Below are 12,709 nucleotides of genomic sequence, written 5' to 3'. Positions count from 1 at the left end.
CCCGGGCTCCATGAATACTCAGGGCCCCAGGGCCCGTCTCCACCAATGTTCAGGGCCGGGTCTTTCCCCCAGCCCCTCCTGCCACCCCTGCATGCCTCCTGGCCCCTCCTGCTGCCCCCAGGTGATTTAAAAGGGCCTGGGGGCCCCCAGCCGCCACCAGCACCAGCAATGCAGCAGGATTGCCCACAGCTGCCGCCGTGTTGTGACATGAGCAGTGTAGTCACGCTTTATCACCGGGGGAGAGCTCTACCAGCAAACGAGGGGTGGTAGCATGGCTCCCAACAATAAAGCGCTGTCTATACTGGCGCTTTTCAGTACTAAAACTTTTGTCCCTCGGGGGGTGTTTTTTCACACTCTGAATGACTGAAGTTTTAGCGCTGAAAGTGGCAGTGTAGACTCAGCCTAAGGCAACTTCCTGCCTGCCCACTCTGCGCTGCTCCGGGAAACAGCTGGAACATCCCTGCAGCCCCGGGGGCAGGGTGCGTCTCCACGCACTGCCCTAGCCCTGAGTGCCGAGCTGCTGCCAGAGGGGTGTGCGGATCGCCTTTGGGAGCTGGCGCTGCCCAAGGTAAGCACCAACCCCCTGCCCCATCGCAGAGCCTGCACCCAAACTACCTCCCAGAGCTCAAACCCCTTCCTGCACCCTAGCCCTCTGCCCCATCCCAGAGCCCACACCCCACACCCAAACTCCCTCCCAGAGCCTGACCCCTCCCCCCTCCTGCACCCAAACTCCCTCCCAGAGCCTTAGGCAGGGGGCACCACCAAAAATTATCCAAACCTGCCGCTTCGGCCCATCGTGGCAGGTCCTTGCTGGGACTGGTGGGAAGGGGTGCCTCTCCCTGCTGCGACAGGTCCGTGCTGGGGGAGAGGCATCTCTCCCCACCGCAGTCCTGAGCCCCTGCACAGGGCTTAATAGGCAGCTGCTTGGCTGCGCAGCTTAGAGGGAACTTAGCCGGAGACCCCACCAGCACCTTGCAGAGTGCCGTGGATACCTCAGAGGAGCCCAGAACCAAGATCCTGCTGTTAACTGTGAGACAGATAAGAAGGAGGTGGGAGAGGCAGCAGGAGATCAGCTATCCCATGACCCAGGACCTGTTTGTGACTCCTAGCCAGTGCTGTCAGCCCAGCATAGAAGAGTCTGATGACAAGGAGGGGCCCTTGAGTAAATACAAATATTTAATAATGGGTTGTTCAGTCTAGCTCAGGAGGGTCTAACACTGTCCAATGGCTGGAAGTTGAAGCTAGACAAATTCGGACTGGAAATTACATGTACATTTTTGACAGTGAGGGTAGTTAACCATTGGAACAACTTACTGAGGGTTGTGGTGGTTTCTCCATCACTGACCATTTTGAAATCAGGAATGGATATTTTTCTAAAAAAATCTGCTCTAGGAATTATTTTGGGGTAGGTCTCTGGCCTGTGTCATACAGGAGGTCAGACTAGATTATCACAGTGGTCCCTTCTAGCCTTGACATTTATAAATAAGTACATGCATTTATCCTCCTGAGAGATCTCAGTGAAACTTTCATGGAGATAGTCTGCAATTCTCTCCCAAAGTTTCTAGGGATGGCTGCCGCCTTAGTTCTTCCTCTGCAGTAGGTCGTTTTCCCACACCATTCTGGTACCATTACAGTAAACAGGCTAGCAGCATACATGCCCCGGCAGCTTTGGGACACCAATAGCAGCTCTGCCTTTGTCACCCTCATGAGTGATATCACTAAAATCTCCACCACCTCTGGAAGATAGTGCCACTGCTTGTACCCATGGAATAGGGAGCAAAATATTATTGCTCCATGCAACAGAAAATTCCCCCCACCGCCATGGGCCGCACTCGGTCTTGCTGAGGCTCGAGAGTGTGCTGTGCAGAGGCATTGCAAAGCGGAAGTGTCAATAAGCATCTCGTATTACAAGCTTTTATGGTAATAAGGGAAGGGCGTTTTGAAACGTGTCTTTCCCTTTCTGTTGTGACTGTAAATTCATGATACAGCTATCTGTTTTTATCAGCAGTTGCTGCCTTGGTGGCCTTGAGTGGTGCCCTCTCCGCACCTGCAGAACGCCTGACCCTGAGGAGGAGGAGGAGGAGAAAGAAGAGAACCCAGGAGGAGATGTTCAGTGAGATCCTACAAGCCAGTGCTGCATCTGACTGAGAAGAAAGGGCCCAGAGAGTCGACATGGGTAAGGACAGAGCAGACAGGAGAAAGGCCCAGAGTCCCAGAGTCCCAGCAGGAAAAGGAGAAGGAGATTCATCAGGACACAATGGGGCTTCACAGGCATCAAACACAAATGTTGCAGCCCCTGGTTGATTTACAGGTCTAAAAATCCCAGACTCTCCACTCTTTGGGTAACCCCATGATAGCAGCTCCCTCCACCCCTTACATTATGACATGGCCCATGATGCACGTCTTACCCTACCATTCCATACCAGGAGACAGCAAGGAAAGTCATAGCTTCACATACACTGACCTGTGAGAACCACAGTTGGTGTATGTGTAGCCAAATCAGACGACATGAATGCACTAAAGCGACCAGCAATGATTACTGCCTTTTCAGTTTCAAAGTTCTATTCATTTATGTTGAAAGTTAGAGTTGAACTGCCTTTTTTTTGCACTGTATTTGCCACTCAATACATTTCTATTTTTTAAAAATATGATTATCTTTATTAGTTCACAACACATTACAGAATGCATAGCAATACCCAATGCCCCCAGTACTTGTAAATGTATAGCACTACAGAACTCACAGGTTCAAGAAAACACCCAGTCATATGTATAAATGTAAAGCAAGCACCATATAATTCATCATTTCAGTAAAACACATCTCATATTTATGTGTACAGCAAGCGCTGCACAATTCCTGTCAGAATCCAAAGCTCCAGAGAATAGTCCAGCGTAGACTACTGTGACTTGACAGTGCTCGTTCAAAGCCTCCCTCAACCACACAGCTCCACGTTGAGCTCTTGTAGTGGCCTTTGTGTCTGTCTGCTCAAACTCAGCAGACAGCGCCTGCACCTCCACCCAGTTGGAAACTTTACCCTCTTTGCAGGACATAACAGGCAGCTACAACCATTGGGATGTTTTACCTCACTGAGATCTAATCTGGTGACTAAACACCCCCAACATCCCTTCAATCTACCAAATGCACATTCAAGTGTCATTCTGCACCTGCTTAGCTGGTAGTTGTATCTTTCCTTGGTGCTGTCCAGGTAACCAGGGTAGTAAGGAATAGGCTGGGTCCCCCAGAATGGCTGTTGGCATTTCAATCTCACCAATAGTAAGCTGTCAGTTGGATAAGAATGTCTCTGCTTGTAGTTTTCTGCTCAGTCCTGTGTTCTTAAAGAAGTGAATGTCATGCACTTTCCCTGACCAGCCAATGTTGATGCCAGGGAAGTGTCCCTGGTGATCCACTAACACTTGCATAACCAGAGAAAAGTAAGAATTTCTGTTGATGTACTTTGTGGCAAGGTGGGCGGGTGCCAAAAGAGAGAGATGCATGCATCTATCACGCCCCCTGAAGTTTGGGAACCCCATTGCTGCAGATCCATCTACTATATCCTGCACATTGCTGGGAGTCACGGTCCTGTATAGCAGGAGGCAATTAATTGCCCTGCACACTTGCATGACCAGGGCTCCCACTGTAGAGTTTAGAATCATAGAATATCAGGGTTGGAAGGGGCCTCAGGAGGTCATCTAGTCCAACCCCCTGCTCAAAGCAGGGCCAATCCCCAACTAAATCATCCCAGCCAGGGCTTCATCAAGCCTGACCTTAAAAACTTCTAAGGAAGGAGATTCCACTACCTCCCTAGGTAAAGCATTCCAGTGCTTCACCACCCTCCTAGTGAAAAAGTTTTTCCTAATATCCAACCTAGACCTCCCGCACTGCAACTTGAGACCATTGCTCCTTGTTCTGTCATCAGCTACCACCGAGAACAGTCTAGATCCATCCTCTTTGGAACTCCCTTTCAGGTAGTTGAAAGCAGCTATCAAATCCCCCCTCATTCTTCTCTTCTGGAGACTAAACAATCCCAGTTCCCTCAGCCTCTCCACATAAGTCATGTGCTCCAGCCTCCTAATCATTTTTGTTGCCCTCCACTGGACTCTCTCCAATTTGTCCACATCCTTTCTGTAGTGGGGGGCCCAAAACTGGATGCAATACTCCAGATGTGGCCTCACCAGTGCCGAATAGAGGGGAATAATCACTTCCTTTGATCTGCCAGCAATGCTCATACTAATGCAGCCCAATATGCCGCTAGCCTTCTTGGCAACAAGGGCACACTGTTGACTCATATCCAGCTTCTTATTCACTGTAATCCCCAAGTCCTTTTCTGCAGAACTGCTGCCTAGCCATTCGGTCCCTAGTCTGTAGCTGTGCATGAGATTCTTCCATCCCAAGTGCAGGACTCTGCACTTGTCCTTGTTGAATCTCATCGGATTTCTTTTGGCCCAATCCTCCAATTTGTCTAGGTCACTCTGGACCCTATCCCTACCCTCCAGTGTATCTACCTCCCCCCGCAGATTAGTGTCATCCACTAAATTGCTGTGTGTGCAATCCATCCCATCATCCAGATCATTAATGAAGATGTTAAACAAAACCAGCCCCAGAACCCACCCCTGGGCCACTCCGCTTGATACCAGCTGCCCGCTAGACATTGAGCCGTTGATCAGTATCTGTTAAGCCGACAGTCTAGCCAGCTTTCTATCCACCTTGTAGTCCATTCAGTGCTGGGTTCACAATGGCGCCAGTGGTGCCATGGAGCCAGGCCCATGCTCAGAAAGGGCCTTGGACTGCTCTGCTTGCATTGTACCCTGAGACCCCACCAGCCCGCAGGCTCCCGCCCCCACCCTGCCCACCACTTGCTCCTCTCGGCCTGCCCGCCAGCCGGCTGAGAGCTCCTTTGCACCCCCTGGCCTCACCCGCTGGCTTCTCTCTGCCTCCTGGCTGGACCCCAGTGCACCTCTGGTTCCGGGCAGTCTCTGCTTCCCACCACCTGTGGGGCCCCACCTGTCTCCCTGGAGCTGAGCCGCCTGGGATTGATGCAGAAGCCTGGCCAGTTTCGTCCAGTTGGGGGAGGGGGAAATAGTGTGGAGGGCTTGGCTGGGCCCTTCCAGGCAAGTGGGTCCTGAGGGAGCCCGGGTGGGGCAGGCCCTGGTCTGGCTGATCGCGCCACTCCTAAGGGGCCGGAGTGATTCCCCGTCCCAGGACATTGGTGGCTCAGCCTGGCAGACACAGTCGTCTCCTAGCAGGGCCAGTGAGTGGGGCCAGGAAGCAGGGCATGGGGGAGTGGGTCTCTGGAGGGCCTGGGGGGCATGCTGGGCTGTGAGGGGGCGTGGAAGATCTCGGTGTGTTAGGGCACTAGGGAGTGTGGGTTCTGTGTGGGGTGCTGGGCAGTTGTGGTGTTGTGCAGGGTGCTATGCATTTGTGACAAGGTCTGGGAGAGGCACTGGGCATAGCGGGTCCGGGGGGGGCTTTGGCCATAAGGAATCAGTCTGTGTGTGTTCCAGGGTTGGGAAGGGGGGGGCTGTGTGATGTCGCATGGGCCCACCCCCAAGGGGAAGAGGTATGCTAGCAGCACAGGGCCGGGCGGGCCATTGTGCATCTGGCAACTGCCAGTTTGTAAGTAGTGCCCTCACACTGGGCTGGGCCAAGAGGGGCCACCCTGGCCATGCCATGCCCCATTGCCCTGGCTAGCTCCTCGCTCCGGGGACTGTGTGACCATCAGTTCCCTGAGGGAGTCAGAGTCTGCTTTTCTGAAGTCCAGGGTCCGTATTCTGCTGCTCTCCTTTCTTCCTTGTGTCAGGATCCTGAACTCGACCATCTCATGGTCACTGCTGCCCAAGTTGCCACCCACTTCTACTTCCCCTACCAAATTCTTCCCTGGTTGTGAGCAGCTGGTCAAGAGGAGCACGGCCCCTAGTTGGTTCCTTCAGCACTTGCACCAGGAAGTTGACCCCCACACTCTCCAAAAACTTCCTGGATTGTCTGTGCACTGTTGTATTGCTCTCCCAGCAGATGTCAGTGTGACTGAAGTCCCCCATGAGAACCAGGGCCTGTGATCTGGAAACTTCTGTTTGTTGCAGGGCCGGCTCCAGGCACCAGCTTCTCAAGCAGGTGCTTGGGGCGGCTGCTCCAGAGAGGGGCGGCACGTCCAGGTATTCGGCGGCAATTCAGCGGACGGTCCCTCACTCCGCCTGGGAGCGAAGGACCTCCTACTGAATTGCCGCCGCAGATCGCGATTGTTGGCTTCTAGATGCCAGATGAGAAGAAATAGGCGTGTCTGGAGACAAAGGAATGAGGAATATCCAGACACGCCTATTTCTTCTCATCTGGCATCTAGAAGCCAACAACACTGACTCAAAACTAGGACAAGTTCCAGGAGCTGGCACAACGAACCCAAGTGTCTCCAGCTGAGGCTCTGGTAGGAGGCAGGATGGGCCAGAGATTCAGGCATGAGCTAAGGACTTGGGAGACCTGGGTTCAATTCCCTGCTCTGCCACAAGTTTCCTGTATGACCTCAGACAAGTCACGTCTCTCTGTGCCTCAGTTACCCCATCTGTACAAAGGCGATAATAGCCCTACCCTGCCTCCCAAGGGTGAGGCAACGATAAGAACATTAAAAAGTGTGAGGTTCACTCAGGGAGGATGTGACATTCTATACCTTGAGGGAGTATGCTGTAACCCCCATATTCTTCATTTTCATATAATCGTGATCTTATATATAAAGCAGGCCTTGTAAGGTATCAGGGGAAAGGTTATGATCTGCTGAAAGTCATTTCTCTATCCATATATGTATATCATTAATGCATATGAAGTGATGCAGTGCAAATGAGAATTGTGTAGTATGGTTGTCACTAAAACAAGTTGTAAATTGGGGGAATCAGCCAGATATTAGCTCCCCAGAGGCAACAGCAAGGAAAGTAACCAACGCCCGAGCAGGGTGTCAAACAACCCATCGACAGCTATTGTCCAGCAAGGGAGCTACAATGCAATAACTCACCTGCATGAGGTCACACCAGGGGAATTGCTCAACCTTGCTTGGAGAGCCTCAGTAACGCTCACCTGACTCTGAAGGGTGGGGGGCAAAGCCAAGGGGGAGAAAAGGACATGATAAAAGGAAGAGACGTTTGCCATGCTCTCTCTCTCTCTTCCACCTACATCTACAGACACCACACCTAGCGACTGAAGCGCTGATCAAAGGGGAGAGCCTGGCTGAAGAGCAACCAGCCAGCCTGTGGTGAGAAGCATCTAAGTTTGTAAGGGCACTGAAAGTGTTAAGATCAGCTTAGAATGCGTTTTGCTTTTATTTCATTTGACCAAATCTGACTTGTTATGCTTTGACTAATAATCACTTAAAATCTAGCTTTATAGTTAATAAGTCTGTTTGTTTATTCTACCTGAAGCAGTGTGTTTGGTTTGAAGTGTGTAAGAGACTCTCCTTGGGATAACAAGCCTGGTACATATCAATTGCTTTGTTAAATTGATGAACTCATATAAGCTTGCAGCATCCAGCGGGCATAACTGGACACTGCAAGATGGAAGTTCCTAGTGTAGTGTCTGGGACCGGAGATATTGGCTAGTGTCATTCACTTGCAAGTAGCTGGGAGCATCTTACATGCCAGAGGCTATATGTGAACAGCCCAGGACTGGGGGTTCTCACAGCGGAGCAGGGTAATGCTGGCTCCCGGAGTCAATGATTGGAGTAGCCTACCAGATCACCGAGGCAGATAACACCAGAAGGGAACGTCAGAGGAACATTTCTAACTTATTCAGAGATCACAACTTTAACTGACCCACTCTCCCATGATACCAGACAGTACCTTTCTCATCTTTCTAGAAAACTAACTTTAATAGAAGCAATGGCATCTGGTAGTTGGGGAAATAAAAGAATTAAAACAAATCAATCTTTGCAGACCACTTTCTTAACAAAAAAAAAATGTCCATATCTGACATGCTAGGAAAAGGATTTGGACTGACAAATTACCCCAGAGGAACAGGGGTTGATCTGGGAAAGAGCAGCAACTGTAGCATGATACAAGAAAATGTCTTTAAGATACTGCTTCAGTGGTACTTCACGTCGGTCAGATTAAAAATAGCGATTGAATGGGGATAAGTGTTGGAAAAACCACGATGAAAGAGGAGGTTGTATGTATGTACGGTGGAGCATTGGGATACAATTTGTAATAAATATCCAACAATTTGTGAAGTTTGATTATGAAAGATCCTCTGATAATCCTTCTAGCAAAAATGGTCACACAAACAGAATGCAGAATTAATCTCTCATCTGCTAGTAGCTGCTAAAATACTGCTAGCCTCCCATCAGGAAATAAATAGTCCAACTATAGAGGACTGGTTCAAAAAATGTGGCGGATTATGGAAAAATTAATGCACCAATTATATACTCAGCAAAACAGACAAAGGACACTTAGATATTTGGTTACCATTTATTCAATACTCAAAGTACATTCTCCGGCAAAATACCAGTGCACCTGTCCAATTTTTTTGAATATTACTATTTGATAGACAGGCCTGGCTTGTTCAATATGTGCAATCAGAGATTTCACTGTCTGTGATAAAATCATAGAACCCACGTTTTGTGGGTATTGGAAAGAGACTTGCTCTGTCAGTGGTAGCACCCTGTGAAATGGAGAGAGCTGATTTATTGTATGACTAGGTTGTGCTAAAGAAGAGCTCACTGTTGTAATGACTGTTTTGTCTCCAACGTTTGCATGGGAGAGATTTGTAAACCTGTTAAACCTTCCTAAATAAATAGTTAGAGAAGATTGTGAGTGGCCGAGGAGGGAACATCTGTCCCTACAGTGGCGCTGCTATCAAAGGGCCTGGGAGAAGCTGTGTTCAGCACCTTGGAGTCTACAGGCAGAAGGTAAAATTCATTTGTCAGGGTTCCCTCCCCACTCTGAACTCAGGGGTACAGATGTGGGGACCCGCATGAAAAAAACCCTAAGCTTATTTCTACCAGCTTAGGTTTAAAACTTCCCCAAGGCACGAATTCCTTCCCCACCCTTAGTATCGCTGCCACCGTCAAGTGATTTAAACAAACATTCAGGGAGGGCCACTTGGAGCCCTACCTCCCCCCAAATATCCCCCCAAGCTCCTACACCCCCTTTCCTGGGCTGGCTTGAGAATAATATCCTAACCAATTGGTTACAAAGTGAGCACAGATCAAACCCCCTGGGTCTTTAGGACACTGAAAAACAATCAGGTTCTTAAAAGAAGTTTATTAAAAAAAAAAAAAAAAAGATAAAAGAATCACCTCTGTAAAATCAAAATGGAAGATAACTTACAGGGTAATCAGATTCAAAACACAGAGGATTTCCCCTCTAGGCAAAACTTTAAAGTTACAAAACCAGGGTTAAACCTCCCTCTTAGCACAGGGAAAATTCACAAGCTAAAACAAAAAATAATCTAACGCATTTCCTTGCTATTGCTTACTATTTCTGTAATATTGGATGCTTAGTTCAGATATGGCTTAGGGAAATGTATTTTCCCTGCCCTGGTTCCTCGCTGACTCAGAGAGAACAAAGGAACACAAAACAAAAACCTTCCCCCTCAGATTTGAAAGTAACTTCTCCCCTTATTGGTCCTTTTGGTCAGGTGCCAGCCAGGTTATCTGAGCTTCTTAACCCTTTACAGGTAAAGGAGGGATTTTATGCTACCCTTAGCTGTATGTTTATGACAACACTAATGAAGCCACCCTGAGGAAGTGCTTAATCTACCTCCCCTTCCGCCTCCACACATGCATGGGGCTAATCCCTGGGGTCACTGAGCAAACTATCCTTCTGGGAATTGTCACTTACGGGGTCTCTCCTTGGCCAGGAGACTCGCAGCACTTGGAACCCTGTCCCTGGAAGCACAGCACTGTTCCTCGCATGCAGAAAAGGAAATTGGAACGAATGTGGATTTGTCCCTATTCCACAGCTAGCATGGAAGAGTGTATCAAAGGGTAGAGCACAAGTCAGAGGTGCAGGGCGCCCAAACACACAAGACTCAACGCTCTTGTCAACCCATGCCACCTACCTGCAGAGATCTAGAAAGCTTCCAATGCCTCCATCTCCAGACAGAAGAAGTGCAATATCTCAAGGATCCATGCTCCTCTTTCCTGGAGTCCAAGCACATTCCTGAGGTTGGGGGCAGGGAAGTGGGGCAGGGAGGAAAGCATCCTCAGCAGAGAGGAGCGTGCCTGAAGAGAACAGTACAGCTAAGATTATTTCTGCTCGCCTTGGAAACATGAAGACAGCAGCTAACACTCACAACCCACACTCCTAACCCTTTGGCCGTAGGCGGCTTTTCCATGGGCATTCAGTCCACCATAAAGCTTATTCTTCAAAGTGACATTTGAGCAGCCCAGAGGGAATATTCAGTAATTGCTGAAATCCTTCATTATCAGTCCTTGGATTGCAAACCTAATAACAGAGGACACAGGAGAATTTGATAAGAGATTAAACCCAGAGGTACATTTGGCATCAGCTGCATTTGGAAAGAGATGGAATGTTTTCTCCACTGATCAAATCAGGAAGCCAGATAGCGTTTCCCATTTTGTATACAGACAGATCTCTCGTGGGTTAGACGTGCTCTTTCATCAAAGTCTCTGTGTGCATAAAGCAAAACTATTCCTCAACCCATGTGAGCTCCATTAACTAATTTAAGCTTCTAGCATCGAGAAGGAAGCAACAACAGACGAGATGGCAAAAGAAGGCTTGTGAGCTGGCAAGTGTCAGGGATGAGGAATGCTGGGGAGCAAGAGTAAAGCAGAAAAGGAAATAATTAACCGTCATCTCACTAGTACGGTTCAAATCCCACTGCCAAGAAGCTGACTTGACCCAGGAGACTGGCTCTCTCGTTTACAGCAGGAAACTCCATACACACCATTTGAATCAGTCTCCTGCTTTTAAATCACTCCACTAAACAGCAGTTACCGATAACCCCCACCAGCCCTTCTCCTGGCTGGAGAGTGCTGGAGGTGGCAGAGATCGCTGAGCTGAAAAAAGGCAGAGTCCTTCCTCCTCAGAGCAGAGTATCTTGCCAAAAGACTGAGCCTGGGGCTGGCCAGAGGATGAAGGGTTTCTGACTGGTTCCCAGGGAGCAGCTAAGGGCCAAATCTTTGCTCTCACCAGTGGGGGATATAGGCAGAGTCATTCTGAAGCGACCTCTCCTTCCAGAGCCAAGATGGCCAGAGCTCTGCTCTGGAGTGCATCTCCTTTCCTGGTCAGTGCCCAGAATGCAACCCTCAGGTAAGGAGGATTGTGCAGATCCTGGATGTAGAACCAGACAGAAAAATATCACAGACTAATGCAAAGCCCTTATATCTGAGTGAGACCCTAAGTCACCAGTCTCCCTGATGCTGTAGCAGAACTTGGGGGTGGGAATCTGCCACTCCGTGGATTTCCCAGGGGAGGGGTATCTGGGATCCACCACTTAGTGGAGCTCTCTGTAGGAGGCCAGAAAAATCTCTGTGAAGCACTGCTCTCAGTCTGTTTCCAGTTGAAAGACCATGGACACCTGGCCAGCAAATCCCTGCTGTTCCCTACTGGTGCCTCCATGATCCACTTACAGATCGGAGTCCTGCAATACAGAGTGGTGCCAGAGCTATGGATTGGAATGGAAACAGCTCTGAGTTCTAGTCTAATAGTGGAGGTTTTTAAGAACAGGTTGGATAAACACCTGTCAGGGATGCTGTCTGTTTAGCTGATCCTGCCTCAGCACAGGGGGCTGGACATGATGAATTCTCAAAGTCCTTCAAGCCTGACATTGCTATAATTCAGGATCAAGAACAATCTTCAGGACAAGGAAGGTCCTAGACTCCTCAGGACGACAGGATCATTCAGATCATGTCTGTTATGTAATAAACCACAGGACTTTCCCATGGCTTCAGTTTATATTGTATTATTAAAAGCTATAGTGCATTGTCCTCATCTCTGTCTGAGAGGGAGCATGGGCCATTATAGCAGGGATAAGAAAGAGACAAGAGAAAACAGTTAATAAGCCCAGCTATGACATAGCTGGTATCATAGAGACTTGGTAGGATAATATGTATGAGTGGAATATTGGTCTAGAAGGGTAGGACAGGCAAGGAAAAAAGGCAGGAGATGTTGCCTTATATATTTAAAATGTATACACTTGGACTGAGGTTGTGATGGAAATAGGAGACAGACCTGTTGAAAGTCTCTGGGTAAGGATAAGGGGTAAAAACAAGGGTGATGTCATGGTAGGGGTCTACTACGGACCACCTAACCCGGAAGAAGAGGTGGATGAGGCACTTTTTAAACAACTAACAAAATCATCCAAAGCACAGGACTTGGTGGTTTTGGGAGATTTCAACTCCAGACATCTGTGGAGGGAAAAAACACAGCAGGGCACAGATTATCCAACAAGTTCTTGGAATGTATTGGAGACAATTTTTTTTATTTCAGAAGGTGGAGAAACCTACCAGGGGAGAGGCTGTTCTAGATTTGATTTTGATCCATAGAGAGGAACTGGTTGAGAATTTGTAAGTGGAAGGTAGCTTGGGTGAAAGTGATCATGAAATGGCAGAGTTCGTGATTCTAAGGAATGGTAGGAGGGAAAACAGCACAATAAAGATAATGGATTTCAAGAAGGCAGACTTCAACAAACTCAGGGAATTGATAGGTGAGATCCCAGGAGAAGCAAGTCTATGGGGAGAAACAGTTCAAGAGAGTTGGCAGATTTTCAAAGAGA

This window comes from Malaclemys terrapin, chromosome 23 (genome assembly GCF_027887155.1).
Source record: "Malaclemys terrapin pileata isolate rMalTer1 chromosome 23, rMalTer1.hap1, whole genome shotgun sequence".
NCBI classification, from domain to species: Eukaryota; Metazoa; Chordata; order Testudines; family Emydidae; genus Malaclemys; species Malaclemys terrapin.
This window is presented reverse-complemented; position numbering follows the sequence as displayed.